At 44.2% G+C, this 24,855-nt stretch overlaps 1 protein-coding gene across 1 annotated transcript in view; it reads left to right on the top strand.

Annotated features, from left to right (window-relative positions):
* NRXN3 (neurexin 3) overlaps positions 1 to 24,855 on the top strand; it is a 1,655,134-nt gene that overhangs the window by 19,900 nt on the left and 1,610,379 nt on the right. Inside the window, exons 3-4 of the mRNA XM_074365185.1 lie at positions 9,639 to 9,736; positions 13,665 to 13,987. The gene's annotated coding sequence lies outside the window, so the exon portion shown is untranslated. The remainder of the gene's footprint in view (positions 1 to 9,638; positions 9,737 to 13,664; positions 13,988 to 24,855) is intronic.

The following is a 24,855-nucleotide window of genomic DNA, read 5'->3' as shown; positions in this document are numbered from 1 at the left end:
GGAGATTGCAGGGACCCTCCATGCCAGTTTACCTAGTTCTGTCTGCAAAGTGGCTGCCACTGTCTCCTCTGGGCCTCAGAAGCTCCACTTCTGTCCCCTGCTGACCTCTCAGCTAGAAAGAGGGCATCCCAGCGTGAAGGTACTTTTCTTCCTTTGCCACTCCCTCCCTGCAGGACTGGTCCCGCACCGATTTTTTCTTTTTCTCTCTTACTGGATTTTGTGAGACTCCTTCTGTATTTCAAAGTGAAAGACTGAACTTTGCCAGAGTTCAGTAGGTGTTCTGTGCTATTCAGTGGGTTTGTAGATGTAATTCTTGGTGTATTCGTGGGAGAGGGTGAGCTGTGAGTGTCTCTACTCTGCCATCTTGGCACCTCCCCCTATGCTATGCATTTTAATTACATTATCTGTTTTAATCTGTTTAAGGGCCTTGCATGGTAGTCATGATTACTTCAGTCGTACAGACTGGAAAAGGGAGGCTCAGAATAGGTAAGTAAATTTCTCATGAGCATACAGCAAGTGGCAGAGCAAAAATTTGTGCCGTCTGGCCTGGACTCCTATAATACTTACCATCTTTTATAGGCATGGGTATTTGAGCTCATACCACCAGACAGCATTATTTCACTTGTCTGTGACCTTATATCTGACTAAACCATCTAAACTGTAAGATCCTTGGTGGCAGGGATTATGACTATGCCTTGTTTGCTGACCTCACTGCCATTACCACTACACAGACCCATAGCTCCCAGTATTGGATGAGGCAGGTCATAAATTTTGAACAAACCCTTGCTGAACCCATGACATGCCCATGGCCCTTCACTAAAGGCTTGTCATAACCTGATTCGTGGAAGAGGAGACATGGGGCAGAGGTTGCAGTTTTACCTGCTGACCTAAACAAACCCTTGGCAATCACTGAAACCACTTCTCCCCAGGAGCTGACCCTGATGAGTCTCCATCATTCATTCATTCAATATCCATCCATTCTTATATTCAAGAAACATTTTCTGAACATTTGTCATATACCAAACATATTGTAAGACTCAGGAGACTAAGTAAATAAGGCATGGCTCCTGCCCGCAAGGATCTTATTTGTAATTGCCTTTTAATTACCCTGCAGCACATTTCCCAAATCATTGACAAGTTGCTGTTAGAATTGTTGACCTCCTCTCTGGATGGTTCGTCACTGGGGCTCAAGCATTGTCCGAGGGGGAACATCAGACCCCATTCTAGTCTTCATTAGCCAATTTAGCCCCACTTCCACCGACAGGGCTGCTGCAATGCACAATTCATGGGACAACATTCATATAGACGAATAAAGTTCTCAGAAGTTGAGCAATGCACAGCCTGTACAACTGTACATGGCAGCCTTGATAACTTAAACAAGACCCATTAATCACAGCCCTTCCCATTCACAGTCACATTTGTGAAGCACTTTACAGTTTACAGGGAATTTCACCTACATTATGTCAGTTGAACTGAGAAATTCTGTTTTGGTTCCATAACACATTCTCTCTCCTCTGGCCTTCAGCTATGGGATTCTCTGTTGGTTTCATGAACATCCTGTAGCCCCCTCTCAGATGGTGACAGTCCAACTGAACTGGTGACAATTACCAAACAGCAAGTCACATTACCAGCCCCAGGCTTTCTTCCACCCCACAGTGCTTACCTGGAATTAGCAGTGGTCACAGCTCGGCAGAGGTGACTGTGCTGGTGATTACGAACGCACTTCTTGTTTGTTGTTTCAGCCCTGAAATCCTGTCAGTGAGGAGAAGCGATAATAACATGTTATTAAGTTCTTTCTGGGTAATGTTATTCAGGAGTCAGGAGGCAGTTTGGTCATTTATGTCTTTGAAAAGCTTAGAATAATTTTCAGTGTCATTATCCCCCATTTTAAAGAGCCAGGCTCTAATATATAAATATATATCTGGCCACTCCTGTGAGTATATATAGATACCTATGGACTCTGAGATGTGCACATGTAAATGTGTGTCCAGGCATGCACATATAAGCACAGTATGTGGGCAGGTGTGTGTAGAAATCAACACAAACATCAGGTTATTTATAGATTTATGTATATGCATTAAAAACTCCTCCTTTTTAGGGTTGTGGCTTCTACATTCCAGGTTGTCAGGCATTAAATTTTATTCCCAGCCTCTCCCTTGACATATTGCAGAGTTTCCATTTTTGCTCATCATTATAATAACAAAAGGAAGAACTCTGTTTATAAACACACCTCCAAGGTGTGCAGTGCCAACATACAGGGACAACACTTCAGTTGTCCAGTCCTCTCTGTAACTCCCCTTTTCCAAGTGGTAATTCCCAGCAACCTTCTTAGTGGTTTTGATTCCATCAGAAAAAGTCTGTCTACCTGGCACCAATTATTTGTTAATTTTCCCCTAACATCTTGTACCCAGTGTTACAGGAAAGGTGCGTCTCTGTTATGTGCTAATCTTCCTTGTTAATGGAGCTGGTGCTTGTTTATGGACTGTGGAATTTCCTAACTGGAAGGAACTTGTGAGATTATATGAGTTGTCTCCCTCTTTGCAGAGTGGGGAAGGGGATGGTCAGAGTGGGTAGTAACTAATCCAGTTCCTGAGAGTTAGCGGCAAAGCCAGGATGAGAACCCATGCCTCCCGGTCCTCTAGCCAGAGCTCTTTCGGTAACGCATTTCAGCCCCCATGGAAGGCCACTTTTCTTCACTCCAGATGGGCTCTTCCCATATTTCTTGGTGAGCACAGAGATGGGGACTGGAGACAGCACCCTCCACAACCTTGGTGCAGTCCTCATCAGCTCTTATCAAGGCAGTCACAGTGCAGTAGGAAAAACTTGAAGGCTAGAGCCCAGCTTCTAACTGCAGCTTTGCCCAGTGACCCTGGCCAAGTCTCAAACCCTCTGTGCTCATTTAGTTGCCTGTAAATTAGAAATAGTAATAGTATTGAACTCTAGGGTTGTTGTAAATGAATGCATAGAAGGTGCCTGATGTGTTTTATATGTTGGCTATTACTGTTAACCCTCACCTTCCTTACAGCGTTTCATCTTTCTCTCACTAAACTCTTCATCTTCTGTTTAGACACTTAACTTTTAAAAAATTGAAATATAGTTGACTAGACATTTAACTCTTAACAAGGCATATGACTTAGTATTTTCCATCCACAGCTTTACCTCTTTCCTTCAAGTTAATTTCACCCACTCCCATTGCTCCCCAAATTTGCATCTCCTGATCCCATTTACATGAAAGTCCCACAGGTCTTATATTAGCTTCATTCATTCATTTATTCATATAGATATTTACTGAGTGCCTATTATGTGCCAAACACTGTTCTAGGTGCTAGGGATTTAGCAACAATTAAAACAGCTTCAAGTCCATGTCCTCATGGAGTTTATAGTGCTAGTGGGGGTGGTAGTAGAAAATATCTCAAATCATAGGTGCTGCAATAAGAAAGCAGGATAAGGAGATGGGAGTTCTGGAGAAAGGGTAAAAGTTACTAGTTAAAATAAGAAAGGCCTCCTTGATGAGATGACATTTGAACACCAGGGAGGAAAGGGAGCCAGCAGCTTGGCTACCTAGGAGATTATTCCAGGCTGAGGGAATAGCGAATGCAAAATCCCTGAGGCTGGATATGTTAGGTGTGTTTGCGGTACAAGGAGGCCTGTGTGGCTGGAGCAGAGCATATGGAAGGAAAGTAGTAGAGATAAGATTGGAGAAATACTGGCAGATCCAAAGGGGCTTTGAAGACTATTGGAAGAGCTGGATGTTACTTGGAGTAATATGGGAATCCAGTGGAGTGTTTTGATTGGAGTGAGTTAATATGACTTATGTATTAATGGAATCATTCTGGCAGGCATGCTGTGAGTAGATTGTAGGGAGCAAGAGTGGAAGCAGGGAGGTCATCTGGAGGCCACTCCAGTAAGCCAGGGACCATGACGGGGTGGTAGACATGATGTTCTGCATGAATTTTTAAAGTAGAGCTGATAGGTTGTTGAGGCTTAGTTGAGAGGGTGATGAAATAGAGGAGTCAAGAAGGACTGCCAGGTTTTTGTAGAAACGGTTGAAAGCTAAGAGTAGATGAGATCACATGTGAATGGGTGTCAGTGGAGAAGGTCTGAGGGCTGGGGGCTGAGGCAGCCCAATGCTATGGAGGTGGGGAGATGAGATGGAACATACAAAAGGAAAACTAGGAGAGATGGGCTCTAGAAGTCAAGAACAATGTCTCAAAGAAGAGCCCTGGCCATTTCTGTTAAATGTTGCTAGTAGTATGAATAAAATAATTAAAGACTGATTATTGGACTTGGCAATGTGGAGGTCTTTGGTGTCCTAGCATGACAAGTTGCCTGGGGTCCAAGCCTTGTGGCTGCAGCTTGTGGTATAGGAAGCCAGTGGCACAAGCATAGAAAAAGAAGTCCACATAATTTCTGAACATATGAGAAGATGTTCCCCCTCATTTATAAAAAGTGAAATGCAGACTAAAACTACACTAAGATACCTTTTTCACCTATCAGGTTAGTCAAAGGACTAATATTAAAAGCTTAATAATACAGTGTTGCTTAGGGTACGAGGGAAACAGGCACTCTCCAGCTTTGCCGATGGGAATGCAAATTGGGACAAACTCTGGAAGAGTACATCAGAGTTCAGTTCAGGGAATCAGAAACCATGTTAGATATTTCAAGCAGAAAGGGGTTTAATGTAGGGACTTAGGTGATGGTAAAAAAAAAACCACTGGCAGGACTGCAAGAGCAAAAGTTAGAATTATAGGATTATGCCACTTTCTCTTTCTTTTTTGATCATACTGCCCCAAGCTGTGATCAAGAGGTCTGAAAAGCTGTTGCTGCCACTCAGACACTGGGAAGTCATAGCTGTCTTGTGGCTCTGAAGCCACTGATTGACTGGCTACTACAAAAACTCAGTGGCCAAAGATGATGTGCCAACTGCCATCAGAATCAGGTTAAAGATGGCTTCCTCCCCCTTCAGTCTTTCGCATCTCATGTGAGCTCATCTCATGTGAGCTCATCTCACTGGTAAAAACTAACTGTATTTATATCCCAGTTATGAAGGAAGTCTGGGAGATGTAGTTCCCAAGTTTCTGGCTCCTATGAGCTATATCCTATCTCCTATGGGAGAGTATGGAAGGGAATAGAAAGGGGTACCAAATGCTAGTAGACAGTATCTGTCTAATACTGCCTAGCCCTGTGGCTTCTCAGCATCCACATTTACCCTTTTGTCCATATCTAAATTCCCAGCAGCATCAATAGGGACAAAATGCTTCCATCTAACGGAAAGCATGGTTACATAAAATAATGTAGCCACCCTCTCCCTCTAGAGAAAGACCCAGAGTCCCATCAGGCATTGTGTCCATCTCCCTTCTAGTTCAGTCCCCATCCCATTTGCTATTCTAAAGACTAAATTATAAGATTAGCTGCTACTAACACTCCTCGTATAAAATATTAGGAGAAAGAAAGAAAAAGAAAATACCTAATAAAGCAAGGAAGAATATGTGCATATTTACTACATTTTTGCAACCAGCCTCTGTTGATTATTGTAACTTCCTCCTTCTGCCTTCTAGCCCTTGTTCCTTTTGTCCTCAGCCAGCCTTCAGCAGTTCAGGGTCCTCTATCTGGTGTAGCGACCCAAACCTTCCTTCCTTCAGGCTCTCTTGGTGGTTCTGCTTATATTACTGTGGTTTTCCATTAACTTTTGCTAATGGACATAGAGGTACAGAAGTGTTCAAAATCAGTATCATTAACTGTGGAACAACTAGACATTATGTGCCTGCAGATGTAGTATGAAGTTTAACAGGAAGTTCAAAGCATCCCTTTAAAGTGTTTGGCCAATCATGTTAAATCTGAATCAAACCAAGCTTTTAGATTACATGACTGTTTGCATTTGTCAAAACTCGTAGAACTATAAAGTAAAAAAGGTGCTATTTACTGTAGATAAATTATACCTCGATAAATATGGCTTTTAAAAACCCAAACTTTAGATCCACCTCATTTCCCAGGAAATACTAGGGATAATTAAATGACAGTATAAAGAAATAGACATATTTAGAATGTGGGACATTCTACATGACAGCTGGCCTGATCTCTTCAAAGAGTCAATGTCATGAGGGGAAATTGTCCTAGATAAGACAAGACTTAAGAGCCATAATAAACAAATTTACTGCATGAAACTTACTGGATCCTGGTTTCAGAGAAACAGGTATAAAATATATTTTTAGGACAATTATAGAAATGTGAATATGAAGGGAGTGTTAGGTGATATTAGAGAATTATTGCTATTTTTCTTACATATAATATTGGCATTGTTAATTGGAAAAATATCCCTACTCATTGGAGATATATGTAGAAATATTTAAGGGTTAAGTGTCATGGTTTTTTTTTTTAATTGAAGTATAGCTGATTTACAATGTTGTGTTAGTTTCTAGAGTACAGCATAGTGATTCAAGTTATACATATATATTCTTTTTCACTATAGGTTATTACACATGATGTTTTAAATTTACTAAGAAATGATTCAGTTATGAGACAAAAAATGGCAAAATATTAATGATGGTTGAAACTAGGTGGTGGTACATGGACATTTATTATATTCTTTTCTTGCTTGTTTGGAATTAGAATTAAAATTACAATGAAACAGACAAACAACAAACAGGGAAGAGCTGCTGTTGGACCCACGTAGCTGCCCTACACAGCCTGTGGACCCAAAGTGGGGGATGGACCACAGAGTATAGAGCCTAACGGACCACAGAGTATAGAGCACAAAAACTCCTATCTAGTGAAACTGGCGCTTAAGTACCTGCCGCTCTCAAAGGAGGAGGGGCTTCTGCCTCCCTTCCTCCTTCCAAATCATGGGTGTGTGATTGACCAGGCTGAACCTAAAACCCTACTGGCCAGGAACAGATTACCCTGCAGGTAATGGAGCCTAAGCCTCCAGGCCCTTTCTTTCCACAAGCATCTTCCAAGGCTCCAGGAGTGCCCTAGAGATGTGCTCACAGGCTCATATGCTTTTGTAACTATCTTTTCAGAAGTAATATATTTCAACTGCAAATAGTTCAGATTGCTGTCTATTTCGACTCTGATTTTCCTTGTGTCACACTTTCCCTTCTGTTGGATGGTGTCAGTATGGCCATGGGAATTTTGGAGATCCAGCTAAGAGGAAGTTGAACTGGGGATGCAGTTAGTTAGTGTCTAACAGGATCTGCTTCTGTGGTTTGCAGTCACTTGCAAGTCCATCCTGTTGTAGGAATGGCTTCCATGAAGACCCCTACTGCTCACCGTGTCAGCTCCCCAGGCTTTATGCTACCATGGTGCAGGGCAGAGGTCAGATCACAACGTGAATGTGTCTCAACACCAGAGGATTTCAGTAGTGGAGGAGAAAAAAAGGTTAAAATGTACAAAGTCAGGATAATATTCTTCCACTTACCACTTGTATAAAATTGTAAATGGAGAATTTGTGGCTCACTGATGCCTAATAAAATGGAAGCTCTCTCCTAGCAAGAACATTCTCAGTAACTTAGCTTACATATTTATAAACGCACCAAATATTTTTTGATGTGCATTATGAATCATAGTTTATCAGAATTCTTACATTTGTAAGGCAAAACCAGCAGTACTACTAACAGTATGTCTCATATATTTTATGCATATCAGCTATCAAGAATAAAAATAAATTTTAATGAAGCATGCTGAAAGGAAAATTCAATTATCTTTTTATTTATTCTCCATAAGATATTACAAAGTCTTGTCTTATGGAAAAGTGATCAAAGATCATGTAGCCCCCCAAAAGGAGGGAATAAACTATTATACAGATATGTTGGAAAGTTGAATAATTATAATATTTTTCCTGGTTGTAGTGATATTTGTGTTATTTTAGCTTTAAAAAATCTCTAATATATTATGATTTCCACCCTCATTCTAAATAATTATTTGCAATTTTGTATTTTTTTACTTAAAAGAAGGCCTCCACAATTGTATAAGCTTTAGACAGACGATGGCAGAGCAAAAAAGATACAATCCTGGTATCTTATGACACTTAGCCCACAGTAGGGAGGGTATAGCTCAGTGTGTGTTAACATGTATGAGGTCCTGGGTTTAATCCCCAGTATCTCCATTAAAACAAACAAACAAACAAACAAAACAAAAAGAAGCCATGGCAGCTCTGGATGGTCCACCTCCAGAGTCCTTTTATTTAGAGGAGAAATATATCTATATTATTTAAGTGACTGTTCTACTGACTTTTCTGTTATGAACAACCAAATAGAATCTTAACTGCTATGCCCTTTGACTCAGCAGTTCCACTTCCAGGAATTTGTCCCATAGATATACTGGCACATTTGCAAGATGATGTATGGTTAAGGTCATTCATTGCAGCAAAAGATGAGAAACAATCTTTATGCTCATCAATGGAGACTACTTAAATAAATTATGTACATCCATACAGCAAAATAGTAAGCATTGGATATTAGGAGGAAGCTTGTCATGTTGATATGGAATTATCTGTAAGTTATATTGTTAAGAGAAAAAAGTAAGTGCAGAGCAGTGTGAATACGGTGCTATAATTTGTGTTAAATTGTATATATATATACACGCCATTGGTTGCCTCTGAGGGCAACTGAGTGTCTGAGGACAGAGTGGGAGGGAGACTTTTTACTGTGTTCCTTTTGAATAATTGTGAATGTTTAATCTATTAAAAAATAAAATTAAGATAAAAACTAGAAAACATTCTTATAATTAATACTTGTATAAAATATATTATTTGTTAAATAAAAAACCTCTTTTCAGTGAGGGAGGGTATAGCTCAGTGGTAGAGTGCATCCGTAGTATGCAGGAGGTCCTCCTATACCTAATCCCCCAGTACCTCCATAAAAAAGAAAGAAAGAAACCTAATCACCACCACCCCACCTCCCAAAAAACTCTTTTCAGATTAAAAAAAATCCCTTAAGTCACCCATAGAGATGCCATATGCTTGGCTTGCAGGACAGTCCCAGTTTATGCCTCTTGTTCTGGTGTAATTATCAACATCATCTCACTTTCTCTGTCAGTGGTGTCCTGGTTTGGATGATAAACTATCTGGTCAACCCATCCACAAAGTATATCAGAGTCCTTAAGAAGTTCAGCCCAGCCAGTGGTGAAAATGATCCCATCTCTTTGGCTGATGACCAGATGAAGTAGTTGACTTGAGTTTAGGGACATTGAGTGAATTAAAAAATGTATGTTTGTAATAATAAATGGATGTCAATGGGACAGGCAATGATCACACCAAGAAAGGTAATGGGGAGTGGAACAAACTGAAGGTCTGATAGATTCTCTTTACCATCTTGTGCTGATTCTGGCTCAGTGCTTAGTGGGAGGAATGGTGGATGAACTACTGTGCTATTTCTCTGATCATTTTCTTTCTCTTTTTGCTGTGTAATCATACACACACATGTTACATGCTCATATATCACGGCTCAACTCTGTAGAGCTTACTACATTGTATTTGCAATCTGCCTATACCTCCTGGACTGTGAGCCCTGTAAGGACAGTGACTGTGCCTGATTTCTCCCTGTGTCCTTGACCACAGTCAAACTCATTAAATGTTTGTTGAATGAATGAATGAACTCTGTGGATACCTATGCTGACATCTGGTGCTCTCTTCCCCACAGACCCTGGTTGTCATGTCTTGAAGATTGTAATATTTTGAAGGCAGGAGCTAGACTTACTTGAATCAACACTGGAACCCCAACACAGAGCACTGGATATAGTAAGTACTAATAAGAATCAGTACATGCCTGGTCCATAGTAAGTTCTAATAAATATCAGTTTGATGAATGAATGAATGAATGATTCAGTTTTTGCATCAGTCATCTGAAGACCAGTCTCTTAGACTGAGCATTCCTATCACTGGTATTTTGGACTCAATGTTTGTGTCTCCCTCAAATTCATACGTTGAAGCCCCAACCCACAATGTGATGGTATTTGGAGATGGGACCTCTGAGGGGTAATTAGAGTTAGATTAGGTCATGAGGGTAGAGCCCTCGTGATGGAATTGGTGGCCTTTATAAGAAGAGAAAGCTTGCACACACGGGAGAAAGACCATGTGAAGACACAGCAAGAAGGCGGCTGGCTGCAAGGCAGGAAGTGAGCTCCCCTCAGGAAGCCAGTCTGCTGGCACCTTGATCTGGGATTTTCCATGCCTCTAGAATGGTGACAAATAAAATTCTGTTGTTTAAGCCACAGTCTATGGTATTTTGTATGGCAGCCAAGCAGACTAAGACAGGTGGTCCACCTGGCCCTGGTGTGGGACAGGAGAGCTCTGTCACCCTGGTGGAGGAAGAGTCCATGGACGAGGCAGGGTTCGGACACCTTGCTGAAGGAAGACAGGGCTTGCTTTCCGAGCTGCCAGGGCCTCCTCTTGTCTCAGGCACTGCCCCACCCCGCCCACCCCCGTGCCTGCGGATTCCTTACAGGGACTCCTCCCATGCCAGGGAATATACTCCCCTGGGTACTCAGGTTTTGATACAGTCTTAAAAAAATTGGCTGGGAGAAAGTGAAGTGCTGTAATATTTTCTAAATGCCACAGCTACTAAGAATACAGGGATCCTAATTATTCAGTTAGATTGTGCCGTGTTCAAACTGGGCTGTGAGTTACACAGTTACCAGTGAATTAGCTGTCACGCCATCCTCTCTCCTCCACTTAAGAATACATTTCAAATTCAGGGGACTGTGATGTTGTTTTAGGGGAGATATTGACTTTAGTTTTCCAAAAAGTAGCTAGCTCACAAATTGTAGTAGTCTCACTGTTAATAGTAACAAATTACCTTACAACTGACTGAGACACTCTAAGGTACACAACCAACTATTCCTTTGTTTAAGTACTGCCTTCTTCTACATCCACTTTAGACCTGTAAGTGCTCTTGAAGGATAACATATCACTAACTCCCTATCTACTTCTCTACGTAACGATGGAGTCTGGCCTGGTGTGATATGAAGTTGCTTGTGTGTGTGTGTGTGTGTTTGTGTGTGTGTGTATGTCTGTGTGTGTGGTTGGGGACGTGGGGTAGGGCTGCTAGAAAGGGCATGGGGTAGAGAAGGGGTGCTGAGTGCTCCCAAGCCTCACAATTTTGCTTTGGGCCCAAGAACAAGGCTCAGAGACAAGCATTAGGTCATCTGAGGGTGGTGATTCTGTGTTACATGTGGCAGTAGTCACCATTTCTCCTGACCTGTGTATCATCAGGCCTAATTGTCCTCTGATAACTGCTCGGCTCGAGGAGGCCATCTTCTGAAGAGATGGTGCTTGGCTTGCACTTGGCCCTCCTTTTTGTGTCTGGGACCCCTGCTCTCTGGAAATAATGAGTGGTTTGGTGGAGGGAGGAAGTGGAGAACTTGAGATCAGATGCACTGGGCTTGAATTCTGGTTATCACTTATTAGCTGTGTGGCCTTGGGCAAGTCACGTGACCTCACTGAGTCTCAGTTTTTTCATAGTGAACAGGTTGATAATAAAAATTTCTACCCTAGAGGACTGTTGTATTAAGTAAGACCAATATAGTGCTTAACATAGCTGTTGGCACATAGTAAGCCTTCAGTAAATGTGAGCTATTATTTATTTCTGTATGTTTGCTCATTCTTCTAATAAACTGAAGGCGGTGTAAAAAGACTTTGGTTGGGACAGTTGTCATTCACAGTCTACCATTCAGCTTGTCACTAGGACAAAAACCAGAATGAGTGGGCAGAACCTAGTTCAGTGTCAATCAGGGAGACATGCCTGGACTGTCTGAGTGATATCTGGGATGCACAGAGCATCCTGTGGATACTGAGCTTCTTTGAATCCTGAATGTGCAGGAATAAGGCAAGAGTTCAACTCTGAGAGAGGCTGTTGGAATCCAAAGCCCGAGTTCTAGAGAGCGAGAGTCTGGGTGTTCTTCCCAGAGCAGTCCTTTGGTGAGAGACAGGAATGTGAGAATGCCAGGCTACAGAGGGAGGGGTTTAACCATCCTACAAATCCCTGCTTGCTGATACTTGGAAGCTGTCTCTCCCAGGACAATGAGATGCACATGGTTGAGGGCGATGGCATGGGAAGCTGTGTCTACACCCTGGACCCGGCCAGATTGAAGCTCAGATTTTAACAAGCAAGAGCAATGAGCTCTGTGTTTGGAGGCTTGTCACTAATCCTAGGATCTTTATTTGGCTGAGGTGCCTCTCTGGGTCTTGGTTTCTCACCTATGAAACCAGAGAATAGATGGTCTCTGGGATACCTTCCACTGCTGACATTCTGTGGCTGGGAAGATCATGAAAGAGGAAGAAATGGTTTGGTTTTGGTGGCCTGGCCTTTCTGCATCTTGCTATTTCTCCACCCTGCCACCGTCTCTGGGTCCCAAGGACATTCCTGCTGCCACTTGATGGTCTAGGACCCCCAAATTTGTGGTCATCTGGGTCACCAGTACTGGTGACTCTGACACTTTTCTTTTCGTCTATCTCTCCCAGTCCATGCAAGAGGATGAGTTTCTCATTTCCCCTTCTTACCCTTGCACTCGTGACAATGGTGCCATTAGGTCATTCACTCATTTATTCATTCACTAGATTGTGGGCACAGGGCCAAGGGCAGCGGCTACAGTGATGGTGAAGAAGGCATAGTCATGTGCTTGTGGAGTGAGCATGACGGTGGAGGACACCAGTCTGGTGACAGGTGTATTGAGAAAGGAACAGGCTCTCTGAGGGCAGTTACTGGGGAGAAAGTGGATGGGAAGGGAGCAGGGCAGGTAAGATCACTTTGTGGGTGGGGCCTTTGAGCTGAGGCTTCAGTGGTGAGTAGGAGTAAGGCAGGAGAAGCAAGCAAATGTGTGAGGAGGAGAAGGGGCTGGGGGAGGAGGGGGCATGTCAGCTCCAGGAGGGCAAGGATTTTTGACTTTGGTTAGTATCACAATGCCTCAGGTGATAGCCCCTCAACACAGAGTCTAGACTGAGTCCCATATCAGAGTCCTGGTGGCCTAGAGGCAGCTGAAAGGCCAGTTCTCTGCACTGCTGTCTTTCAGAAGCTCAAATCAGCAAGAGTAGGAATCCAGGAGCCAGTTAGGAGGCTCATCTGGTGTGGATTCCACCAAAAGCAGACACTGAGATAAGGATTTAGGTGCCACTAGTTTTACTTGGAAAGTACAAGTGAGGGACTAGGGAAACTGAGAAGAAAAGAGAAAAGTCAGAAAAATAAAGGATGGGTTAATGAATGGGGGGAAGGGCTGAATCCCTTTGGGGACCTCTGAGGAATCTTGTGGAATGGGCCTCAGCATTGTTCTCCGGAGGGATGGGGATGGGTATTTATCTGTGATTCTTGTAGGGCTGCCCTGTTCTGGGCTGAGCAAGATCCTGGGCTGTTGGAGGAAGCTCTTAGAGAAAGCAGACGAGCCACGTGACGTGGGAAGCTGCTGGCTCCTCTACAACCCTCCACCACAGCTGCAGCCGAAGCCAGAGGGTCTGGGGTGGGCAACACCGTGTCTGCTGCAGAGGGAATATGGGACTCTAAAACAAGGGAGGATGGTGGCTTTAATTATGGTGATGGCATTGGATGGGGAGAGAAGTAGGCAGGATTGAGGTATTTTGGGGACATGGAAGGTGATCAATGGTGTAGAGTCAAAACTCTTTCTTTTTCCCCTCTCTCTCCTCTTTCATTCCACCAATATGTGCTGCTGTGTTCTAGCTTCCCAGGGGTGGACACTGAGGCTGAGTCTATCAAACATGCTGTGAAGGAGTGTCCTTGCACCAGTACCACTGGAAAGGAGAGAACAGATGCAGGAGTGGGCAAAGGGAGAACCACACAGCCTCAGCCAACCCAACAGGGCGCTCCAGGCCTAGACCTGCCCTTCAAGGTTGTCCTGGGGCCTGGATGCTGGACCTCCATCCATCCAAGGATGTGGGCCAACCTGGAAAGGGCCTATGGGACTTGGCCCAGGCAGCTCTCTTCAGCTGAGGCAGTTGCCGTCACAGCATCCATCACACTTGTGAAGAGTCTCTGCGTGTCAGGTACTGTTGTAGATTCTGAGTGTATAGCAGTGAATGGGGCCAGGTGAGGGAGAGACAACAAACAAATATATAACATCAGGCAGTGAGAAATGCAAAGCAGAAAACCAAACAAGGTTAGCTGAATGGTCGCTGGACAGGGAGGGTGAAGGTGGGGATGGAGGTGATAGAAATTTGAAAGTAAAAGCAACCTGACAGTTTAGGGGTGGGGCAGCCTCTCTCTGCCTGCACATCCCTCCCAAGCTCCCTGCTGAGCTTCCAGCTGTCCCATCTCTTGGCCACAATTCCCAGCCTCTTTGTAGGAAGTCAAGGCAGCCCCACCTCTGGTGAGAAATCTGCTTTCTTGTTTGCCAGTGGCCTGGGATTTTAGTAGTTGGGGAATGGTGCAAAGGGCGATAACTGGAGATTGGCACGTCTCCCTGCTTCCACTGGCTACCGCCTTCCACCCAGAACAGCTGGCACAGCCTGGGGCCTGATCATTAACTGGGGGAGGGGGGCAGACTGGCAGAAGGGGTGGCTGGGCCCAAGCACAGAGCCGCGCGCGTGCATGTGTGTGTGTGTGTGTGTCCCTGCCGTTCCCTTGCTAAGCCCTTCTCACCTGGGCACGTGCCTGAGGGGGGCACAGCGCTGCCCCTACTGGGGATCAGGGATGGGGGAGGTGCCCCCAGCCAGGCGCACTCCAACTGCTGCCCTGACCCCCTCCTCAGTCTGGCCGCCAGTCGCGGATCATTGCGGATCATTGCGGCCGGGAGGGCAGGTGCCAGCTCAGCCAGGGCATGAGCGCGGCGGCTCGTAGACCGGCGGGCAAGGGCTGGAGAGTGAGCCCAGATCACCCACGGTCATTGGGCGCAGCATCCCAGGCAAGGTCGCAGCTGGCCCAGAGAGTGGTGCTCTGCCCTGGGCTCCGGCCGGTGATGCATTTAGCATCAAAACAAAACAAACCCACAATAAATACTGAGTCAGTTGGCGACCAGTCCCTGTTTCTGACACCTTGGGTCAGCTTCCTGTTGACCGCCAGAATGAAGCTGCAGCAGGGCTGGATGGAGACCTTTGGAGGCGGCAACACTAGCCCACAATATGAAATAAAATCCATACTGGCTGGTAAAATAAGTGTAGAGAAGACAAAGAAAGTTCTAACTTCTGATAGTGGTGGTGATGAAGCCAGAGCTCCTCACAGCCCTGGGTTGAGGGGTGCCTTCTCCTCTTTTTCCCTCTCTGGCTTCCTTCCAACTGGGCAGACAGAGGCCACTATGACTTTTTAGGGTTGCTGCATTTACCCAACAAAGCACAGGACATCCAGTTAAATTTAAATTTCAGATAAATGAACAATTTTTTTAGTATAAATATATCTCACGCATTATTTGGAACATACCTATATATCCTTATAGTAAAGTAATTCATTATCTAAAAGTCAATGAATTTTAAAAATATAAGTATGTCCCAAATAATACATAGGCCATACTAAAAAAAAAAAAAAAAAGCTGGTTATTTATCTGAAATTTACCTGAAATTCAAATTTAACTGGCGTCCTGGATTTTATCTGGCATCACTCCTTGAAAGTCACATCTTCCTTGGCCCATCAGGTCCAGGGAGTCAGGAAGGGTGGGCAGAGCCCTCAGGCCTTTTGCACCCTTCCCCACCCCACTCCCAACATTGTGAGTGCGCCCCAAGCTGCTTCTGAGTTCAGGTTCTTGCACAAAGGTGAGTGGTGGATGTTGAATTAGGAATTAGATGACCTGGGCTCTGAATCCCCGCCCTTCCAACACTGAGTTAGGCACAGTTAGTCTCTCTGAGATGAGGTCCCTCATCTTTAAGTGGGTGTAATAGCAGGTATAAAGCCTGCCAGATGAACATGTGGCTGGCACATTATCCATCCTAGTAACTTCCATCTGTGTATTTTAAGAAGCCGAGAGCAGGAGTCTCAAACTCAGGGGGCCGTGTGGGGGTAGGGTAAGTGAGATGAGAGCAGTCCCCCAAAGGGCGTCACCCATGGAGAGGGGAGGGGGCAGCTGTGATCTGGCTCCAGATGGTTATTGCCACATGGTAAAGTGAGGTCAGATCTTACAGTTTTTAAAAACAGTCTAGATACCTGGACTTTCACAAAAAAAAATGATTTAAAAATATTGGCAACTGATTTATATTTTTCTTTAAACAACATTTTAAGCACCGTGCAGCCCTAAGAAATGAAACCTAAAAGTTACATAGTGTTTACCGTGTGCTAGGTATGATTCTAAGAGCTTCATGTGTATCAATTCACCCAAATACCCAATGAGGTAGATACTATTATGATTCCCATTTTGCAGATGAAGACACAGTGGTACAGAGAGGCTACGAATGAATGCCATGTTTGGCCTGAAGGCACTCAGTTTGTTATCTTTGAAGACTATTCCTCTCTGAGCTTGCCTGGCTTTAGTTATGCTGAGCTATACTGGAGGCAGCACAATGGCTAAAATCACCAGGGGTGAGAGAGACGGGGGTTCAAGGCCCAGCCTGTTCACTTTCTTCCCAGCTGCAAGGCACTGTGCTGGTGAATGTCTAACAGCTAGGTCTCCAGGGAGTTGCCCATGGCTGTGGCGTAAATACTCCCACCACAGCCGATTTGAAGCTACCAGGGTACTGTCACTGAATGCTCCATCAGGGTGAGATGCACCCAATCAGCTCTAGCATATCCCTGCTGCTATGTGACCTCCAATGAGCTGATCCACATTTACTGCCTCCTTGCCTGTAAGATTGAAATCTGACACCCTACCTCTTGAGGTGAGACATGGAGAAATTACACAAGTAGTGTGCTTGCACTGAGCCTAGCTCTCAGTAACCAGTAGCTGTTGTTATCGTGATTGCATCCTGGTGTAGATACTCTCCTTTGTCACGAGGCTTTGGCCTTATGCTCACGTACATAGCAGGTGATTAGCAAAGACTGAATGAATCATTTTCCTTATGCTCTTCACTTACCGAAATCCTCCCTCTTCTTTAAGCCCAGGCCAGTTCTGCTTCTTCCATGATGCCCTCCTGATTGCTCTTACCCACATAGCTTCTCTTTGCCTCAAACTCTGTCAGTTTAGGTGGGAAGGTCTTTGACCAAGGAGGAGGGGAAGCCCAGAGCATAGGTGCACCCAAGCAGCTACCTCCAGGGGCAGCAGGCTGGCCTGATTGCAGACCCTAGGACAGGTGTAAAAGCCTTAGGTAAATCTTGCACCTTCTCTGGCAGCAAATTACTCTGCCTATAAAATCATGGTGGTAACACCTTTCCTGTCCCCCAGGTGGCTCAGGAGCAAATAAGTGGCCGCTGAAAGAGGAAAACATGTTGAAAGTTAATTTATGACATATTTGTGATACTAACTCCTCCTACCTCTCTGTACTTTCAGTTTTTTCATCTGTAGAATGGGAATAATAACCATTGCTATCTCATAGGGGTTTTATGAGGATTAAATGACAATTTATGCAAGGTACTTAGGACAGGCCTGCTGCATATTACATATTATGTATGTCAGCTGTTATTATTATTATAAATAATATCAAGGGGTGATAAACTGTCAGCTTGAAAGTCCCTTTCAGGAGTTGGGGCGGGGCAGTTCTTTTGAATGATATTCTGTTGGTGTTTCCTCCTTGCTGGGTACTCAGAACCCAAAGTCACTGGGGGCTTGAATTTACCTCTCCCCATGCCCCACAGAGACCCTTTTGGACGTGCACACCTCACATGCTTTGGCTCCTGAGATTTCAGGGACAGTAGCAGGGGGTTGGATACCCTGTCTGTGATTGTGGCCTGAAGAGCACAGAGATACCTCCATCCAAATACTTCTTCTTTTTATCCAGAAATACTTTTTAAGCCCAAAGGATGCCCAAGGCCTACACTAGACTGGTTCTGATCTCAGTGAAGGTGACATAAATATCATGTTAAAGTGCTGGACTGGAGTCGTAAAACCTGAATTTAGAGTGTGACTCTGCCAGTCTTTGCCTGAGTGCTCTTAGACAAGTTATTCAGTCACTCTGAGCCTCGATGGTCTCATCTGTAAAATGGAGGGATTCAACATGATCTCTGAATGTTTTTTCTATTTCTAAAGTACTGTCTGTTCTTTCGCCCTCTTCCTGTTTGGTCCTGGGCATCAGGAGAGATGAGGGAAGCTGGAGTTGTAAGGACCTTCTTCTTGGCTTCCATTCACCCAAGACATCAGCATCTGACTGGCAGGAATCTATAAGGGACAGATTGGTGAGGAATAGAGAGGTCCTTAGCCCATTTATAAGGAGCAGAGAAGAGCAATGGTGGGAGAGAACCAATGGCAAGAGAAGAGGAGGTGGCAGAGAATGGCTTAAGAGCTTCTGGCACATGACTGTGGTGCTCCTTTGTACTTTGCTCCACATCCCTCCATTTGCGAAACTGTCATTCCCCACACATGTGTTGCAGGTGAGGCTATTACGGAGCTCTGCCCATCCCTGCTCAGAAGTGGGGATATGACCCAAGCTGAGATTATCAGTCATTTTCAGGGGCCAATATGGATGATGAGGGAGACAGCAGCAGACTCCTTTCTTTGGCTTCATTAGCTGTGGGAATGAGGTAAGTCTGGAACTATTTGGAACATCTTTGATGTCACGTGGAGAGAGGCTGTCAGAAAATGGAGCAAACTCAAGGAAAAGCAAAAATAGAAACAGAAGGTCCTAGTGACATAATTTGAGCTCCTGGATATAGCCATACCTAAATCCAGCCCCACCCTTGGATTTCCCATTTATTTATACCAATACATTTTCCTTTTGATTATTCCAGTTTGAGTTGGATTTCTATTGATTGTGATTGACAGAGTTCTGGCAAACATAGAGTCCAGTAAATATAGTAGCACTTCAGGATGATATGCTAGATCCTTTCTACTCAAAATGGCCCAAGGACTAGCAGCATGGGCATTCCCTGGGAGCTTGTTAGAAATGCAGAATCTCAGGTCTATCTAAGACCTCAGAACCTGAATTTTAATAAGATCCTGGGTTATTCATATATACATTGAAGTTTGAGAAGCATTACTCTAGACCAATGGCTCTCAGCTCTAGATGCACCTTTAAAAGTCCCAACACCCAAGCTACACCCCAGACCAATTAAATCAGAATCTCTGGAGGTGGACCCTGACATCTGCATTTTTGAAAGCTCCCTGGGAGATAACAGCCAAGGTACAGCCAAGGTTGTGGCTCATGGCTCTGGTGTGATTTCCTTGATGGGAGCTAAAAGATCTGATGCTTCGTGATTTAGCTGAAGCCTGTTTCTGTGGTGGGCACAGCAAAGGGAACTTGGTGGTGTTGTCCCTTAGAAATGACGTGGGAGCTGCCCCTGCCTGGTAGAGGGGCCGGACTGGGCTATAGCCACAGACAGAACTCACAGGCACCCCAAGGGCATTGTACCAAATCCCAGAATACTTTCTTCTCCTACTACCACAAAATATCTTCTCTTCCTTTGAATTCATAACCCAAGACTAGATAAAAATCTCTTAAGCTTTAAAAATTCAAGTCTCTTTGACACAGGGACTTGAATATTACCACAACCTGAATCCCAAATTGAACCCAAATATTATTTTTTTATTGAACCATGAACTACCCCCAAAATATGTTGTGTTTCTATTTCCTTCTAAAAAATCATCATTGTGGTGAATCATTTCACTCTGGAACTAATCCAGATGCTTTCTAAAACCAGGCAACTAGAGGAAAATGGGGATATCAGAATATTCTCTGAATTGAACGTGAGCAAAATTCTTTACATTGGAGACTTGCCTCTGACTGGTCGTTGTGGGAGTTTGGCCTGTGGCCTCATGTTTCCAGTGGCTGGTCAGATGCTGTATTCTCCTTTCCATTTCTCTCTGAGTGAAGACCTCGCCAGGACCCATGGGGCACCTGTGACCAATTATGTATGGTCCAGGTGGCATCGTTAGGATGTTAGTAGGTGGCAGCAGTCGGTGTGCATGGAAAAATGAATAAGATGGCTTTATCCTCCGAGGGAGGGGGAGAAGAGGGATGGACAGGGAGTTTCTGGGGGTGCTTTGTGTTTGTTCTTTATGGTTTTAATGGCTGGTAAAGAACCCTTTCCTGCATGGAGCTCTGCTTGGGAGCAGGGAGAGATGTGGGAGGGGTCAGGGAGAGAGCTGATATCCGGCCTTTCTCTGCTCACTGTCGTCAGCAGCTCATTAGGGATTCTAATCAGGCAGAAATATTTTCCCGTCAGCTCATTACAAACTCTAACAAGGTCCCAGCTCCAGGTCATGGCTGCTTTTCTCCTGCTGGGGATAACGATGAGCAGCTTGTTGGAGCCTTTGGTAACTCATTTGTTATAACATGCGATTCACAGCAGCAAGAGGGCTCTGGGGTAGAGGAGGCAGAGGAGAGAGCAGGAGAAGAGATGGAGGGAGAGTCCCCTTTGCAGAGTGCAGGAAGGCAGAAATTCCCCATGCTTTCAGGAAACCAAGCCCAGACCCTGATGGGCACCTAGAATCTTCTGGGAATCTGGGTGCACTCTATGTGATGTGCACCCCAACTCCCACTGTGTGAAAGTGGGTAGCATCATGCCCCTTGTTGGCTGGAGAATAAAAGGAGAGTTGGTTTTTTTTTTTTTGTATATATATATTTTTACTAAAGTATAGTCAGTTTACAATGTTGTGTCAATTTCTGGTGTACAGCATAATGCTTTAGTCATACATGAACATACATATATTCATTTTCATATCATTTTTCACCATAAGTTAGTACAGGATATTGAATATTATAGTTCCCTGTGCTATACAGTAGAACCTTGTTGTTTATCTATTTTATACATAGTAGTTAGTATCTGCAAATCTTGAACTCCCAGTTTATCCCTTCCCGCCTCCTTCCCCTGCAGTGACCTTAAGTTTGTTTTCTATATCTGTGAGTCTTTCTGTTCTATAAATAAGTTTGTCTTTTTTTTTTTTAGATTCCACATATAAGTGATATCATATGGTATTTTTCTTTCTCTTTCTGGCTTACTTCACTTAGAATGACAATCTCCAGGTCCATCCATGTTGCTGCAAATGGCATTATTTTTTCTTTTTTGTGACTGAGTAGTATTCCATTGTATAAACATACCACAATTTCTTTATCCAGTCATCTATCGATGGACATTGAGGTTGTTTCCATGTCTTGGCTATTGTAAATAGTGCTACTATGAACATTGATTGCATGTATATTTTTGAATTAAGTTTCCCTCTGGATGTATGCCCAGGAATGGGATTGCTGGATCATGTGGTAAGTCTATTTTTAGTCTTTTGAGGGATCCCCATACTGTTTTCCATAATGGCTGCACCAAACTACATTCCCACCAACAGTGTAGAGTGTTCCCTTTTCTTCACAGCCTCTAAAAGGAGAGTTTTTAATCCTGTGGGGACAGTACTCAGGACCTCTGCTTTGCATACTTACATAGCCCTAGAGGCCAATCCTTGAAATTACTCAGCAATTTGAAAAATATTTGTGTTCCATAATTTTCCAGCTCAACTCATCAATGGCTCCCTAATTCCCTTATCTTACATCGAAACTTCTTTACTTGTCTATCAAGGCTTTCCATGAAGTAATTTTACTCAAACTAGCTGTATTTCAAGTATTTCCCCCCATATAAAATCTTCTATTTGAAACTCTTGGGGGCTTGGTCTCTTCAATATCTCATAAAAATTGTTAATTTTACCTTCTTCTTGACTGTTCTTTCTTCATATTCAAGTTCTATCCATTTACCAAAGCTTAACCAAAGAATTACATCTCCTACAAACCCTTTCATGATTATGCTAACTTTCACTGGATGCCTACAGCATGGCTTAAAATGGGGATCTACCAACTATAACCTGTGGGCCAAATCTGGCCACCACCTCTTTTCATAAATAAAGTTTTATTTGGACACAGCGACACTCACATTCTTACTTACTATCTAGGGCTGCTTTTGCACTACATCAGAAGAGCTGAGTAGTTGAGCCAGAGACCATATAATCTGCAGTACCTAAAATATTTACTATTTGCCCCTTGGCAGAAAAAGTTTGCCTATCCCAGCTTAAACTGTAAAGTTTATAACTTAAATTTATATTATACTTCCTTAAATTCTTCCAAAAAGCCTTCCCAGGTTATTCCTTTTCCCTTCTTCCCTATCTTTTCTTGCTCTGATCTTCCATCACATTTGTCTATCCAGTCCAGAAAGAAAAGCAGAGTCCTAGAGCTAAAGCTGAAGGCTGGTTGTCTTGGAAATCATGACCTTTGCCTGTAAGAATAAGTTAAATTGGGGGAATGTGTATGGCCTTTTACTGGAATCTGTTTGGGAATGCTTGGAATGGCCTTGTGGGATTTTTGTTGCATGTGTATAGTGTACAAACTTAAGGTTTTTAACACTAGTTGGTAGAACTCTGGTCCTCAGAGAGTCAGGAACCCCAAAGTTCAGATGATTTCCCCTAGGCATTGCTTTAGTTACTTAAACAATTGGATGAACCCTGTATCAATTATCTATTGACATAATAATGCTACATAAAAGAACCACCCCCTAAACCTCACTGACTTAAAACAATAACCATTAATCATTTCTTACAGGCTTATGGATTGACTGGCCTGCTTCGCTGCTCTAGGCTGGGCTTGGCTGGGCTTAGCACCTGTGGTCAGGTTGGCTGGAGGCTGATTGATCTAGAATGACCTCAGCTGGGGAGATCTGCCACTTCTCCACACTCTCCTCCTCCAGAAAGCTAGCTCTTCTTGTTCTCATGATGGCGATGGGGGGGGGGGGGAGGCGGGGAGAGGGAGTAGGAGAAGGAGAGGGAGAGTGGTATAGGTGAGGCCTCTTAAGGCCCAGCTTGGAACTGATATGTTGCTGCCCACCTCTGCGACTGCAGTCTGTTGGTCAGAGTAAGATGCAAGGCAGCCTAGATTCAAAGATCAGGGAAGTTGATTCAACCCCTTGATGAGCAGAAATACCAAATCACATTGCAAGTGGTGTAGGAAGGATGGAGAATTAGGGCCATTTTTGCAGTCAGTCTGCTACAGACTCTCTGGGAAGGGAAAAATGCCTTTAGTCCCAAATAGCTCCTGGAAACTGAAGTGTACTAGGCTATTGCCCTCTTCTGTCTCTTCCCCTGGCTGTGGGAGTCATCAGAGCCTCCAGATCCTGTCCCCTTTTCACAACGTGTCCCCCACCTCCAAGGAATGCCACAGCTCTTGAACTGCCAGCTGCCAGCCCCTCCCTTCCCTGTCTCTCTGCTCCAAGCCTGAGGGATGTTGTGGGCAACCAGCTGGCTGGCTTGATGAATGCCACTTCTGTAAACCTTCACCTGGCCTCTGTCGCAGCATCAGCGTGAAATGAACTTGCTAATACTCTGAGAGCCACAAACCTTTTCCTCTTCCCCAGCACGACGTGGCGAATCGATCTGGCTGGGTGAGCCGCGACAAACCCCACAGTAAAAAGCATCAGCAAATTTAAAGCCTCGTTCGAGGTCTTGATTCACCATAAACTAAGCTGCCGGCAGCAGGCATCGACACTTCTTCCACCGCGGTTGATACCGGGATTTATTGACTTGCTGTTAAGATGTTGATATTGACCAAGACTGAGTTCCAAATGAAAAGGCCTATGGCAGTCTATCTTTATTGCTCGGATAATCCGAGGACTTGCTAATCCTTCCTTGTTCCACTCAATACTGTTGCAGAAATTCTTTTGGAACGGAGAGACCATCACTTAGACACAATAAGATGCTCTTTCCCCACAAGGCCTCCTGAAATGGGGATGGAGGTCAAGCATGTTGAGAACATAACCAGAGTGTTGGAAACTCTATTCATGCCTGCACCCAAAACCATGATACCTTTAACTTTTTAGAGACCCAGCTTTCTCCTCTTGGGAAACAGCCCAGAAGAAGACACAACAGGACTTCAAATGGAATCTGTTCATGAACAGTGTCTACTTCCCTTCCCCCACTGGTCCTCTTCAGGGCTGTAGGCTTGCATATCTCCAACCCAGACTAATGAATTCCAGTCCCAGGGGACACTATGATGTCACCCTTAGTGCTGGCCCCTGACAGTGAAATTAATGTGACATTTGGTTCTTGCTAATTTCAAGGCCCACTATGAACACAGACAAAGAAGGAAAAATTTATTACCTGCTAATTTATTTTCTCATTGAAATACAGTCTGCAGCCCTCACTTTAGAGGAGGATATGTTTGCAGTAGAGTCATATATGGTGACTTTTGAGTTATTTTGGATGTCAGGGTCCCTAGGGAGGCCAGCAGGGAGATGGTGAGCAGACTGAATAGGGCCAAGGAAGCAGTCCAGAGTGGCTGGGTTGGGGAGCAAGCCAGAGGGGCAGGATTTCCAGCCCAGCTCCTGTACCCGGCTCTGTTCCCCTTGAAGCTCTCTAAGGGCCTGTTCAAAGAGGAAAATGGAAGCTGGTCAGGAGAGGCCAAGGAAGACAGAACCACAGGAAGATGGAGATTTCACAGACATGCTCTACCCTGCTGTTAGGTAAGCAGGTGCAGTATGACCCACATGCTGATCCACAGTCGGACTCTTGCTCTGTTCTCTCTCCTAAGACTTGAGTTGTCATTACCAGTGCAATCTCTACTAGCGCTCCTGGCTTGCTGCCTCAGGGAGGGAAGGAATTGATCACAACATCAACTGCATCCCAAAGAGGTACTAACAGAGATTGAGAGCACAGGGGTGGCAGCCAGACAGCTTTGGGTTTGAAATCTGGCTTCAGCACTTACCATCCGGGAGACCTTGAGGAATCTCTTTTATTTTCTCATCTGTAAAAAGGAGGAAATAATAACAGTACCATGGCAGTGTTTATTGCCTCCTTTTCTTCCTTGCCAACACAATATCGATTTTGTTCAGGTATCACTTCCAATGATCTCTGGGGAGGTCCTGCTCCGGGAGTGAA

Source organism: Camelus bactrianus, chromosome 6 (genome assembly GCF_048773025.1).
Source record: "Camelus bactrianus isolate YW-2024 breed Bactrian camel chromosome 6, ASM4877302v1, whole genome shotgun sequence".
NCBI lineage: Eukaryota > Metazoa > Chordata > Mammalia > Artiodactyla > Camelidae > Camelus > Camelus bactrianus.
Note: the sequence above shows the minus strand (reverse complement) of the source record. Positions and strands in the feature narration are given on the sequence as shown.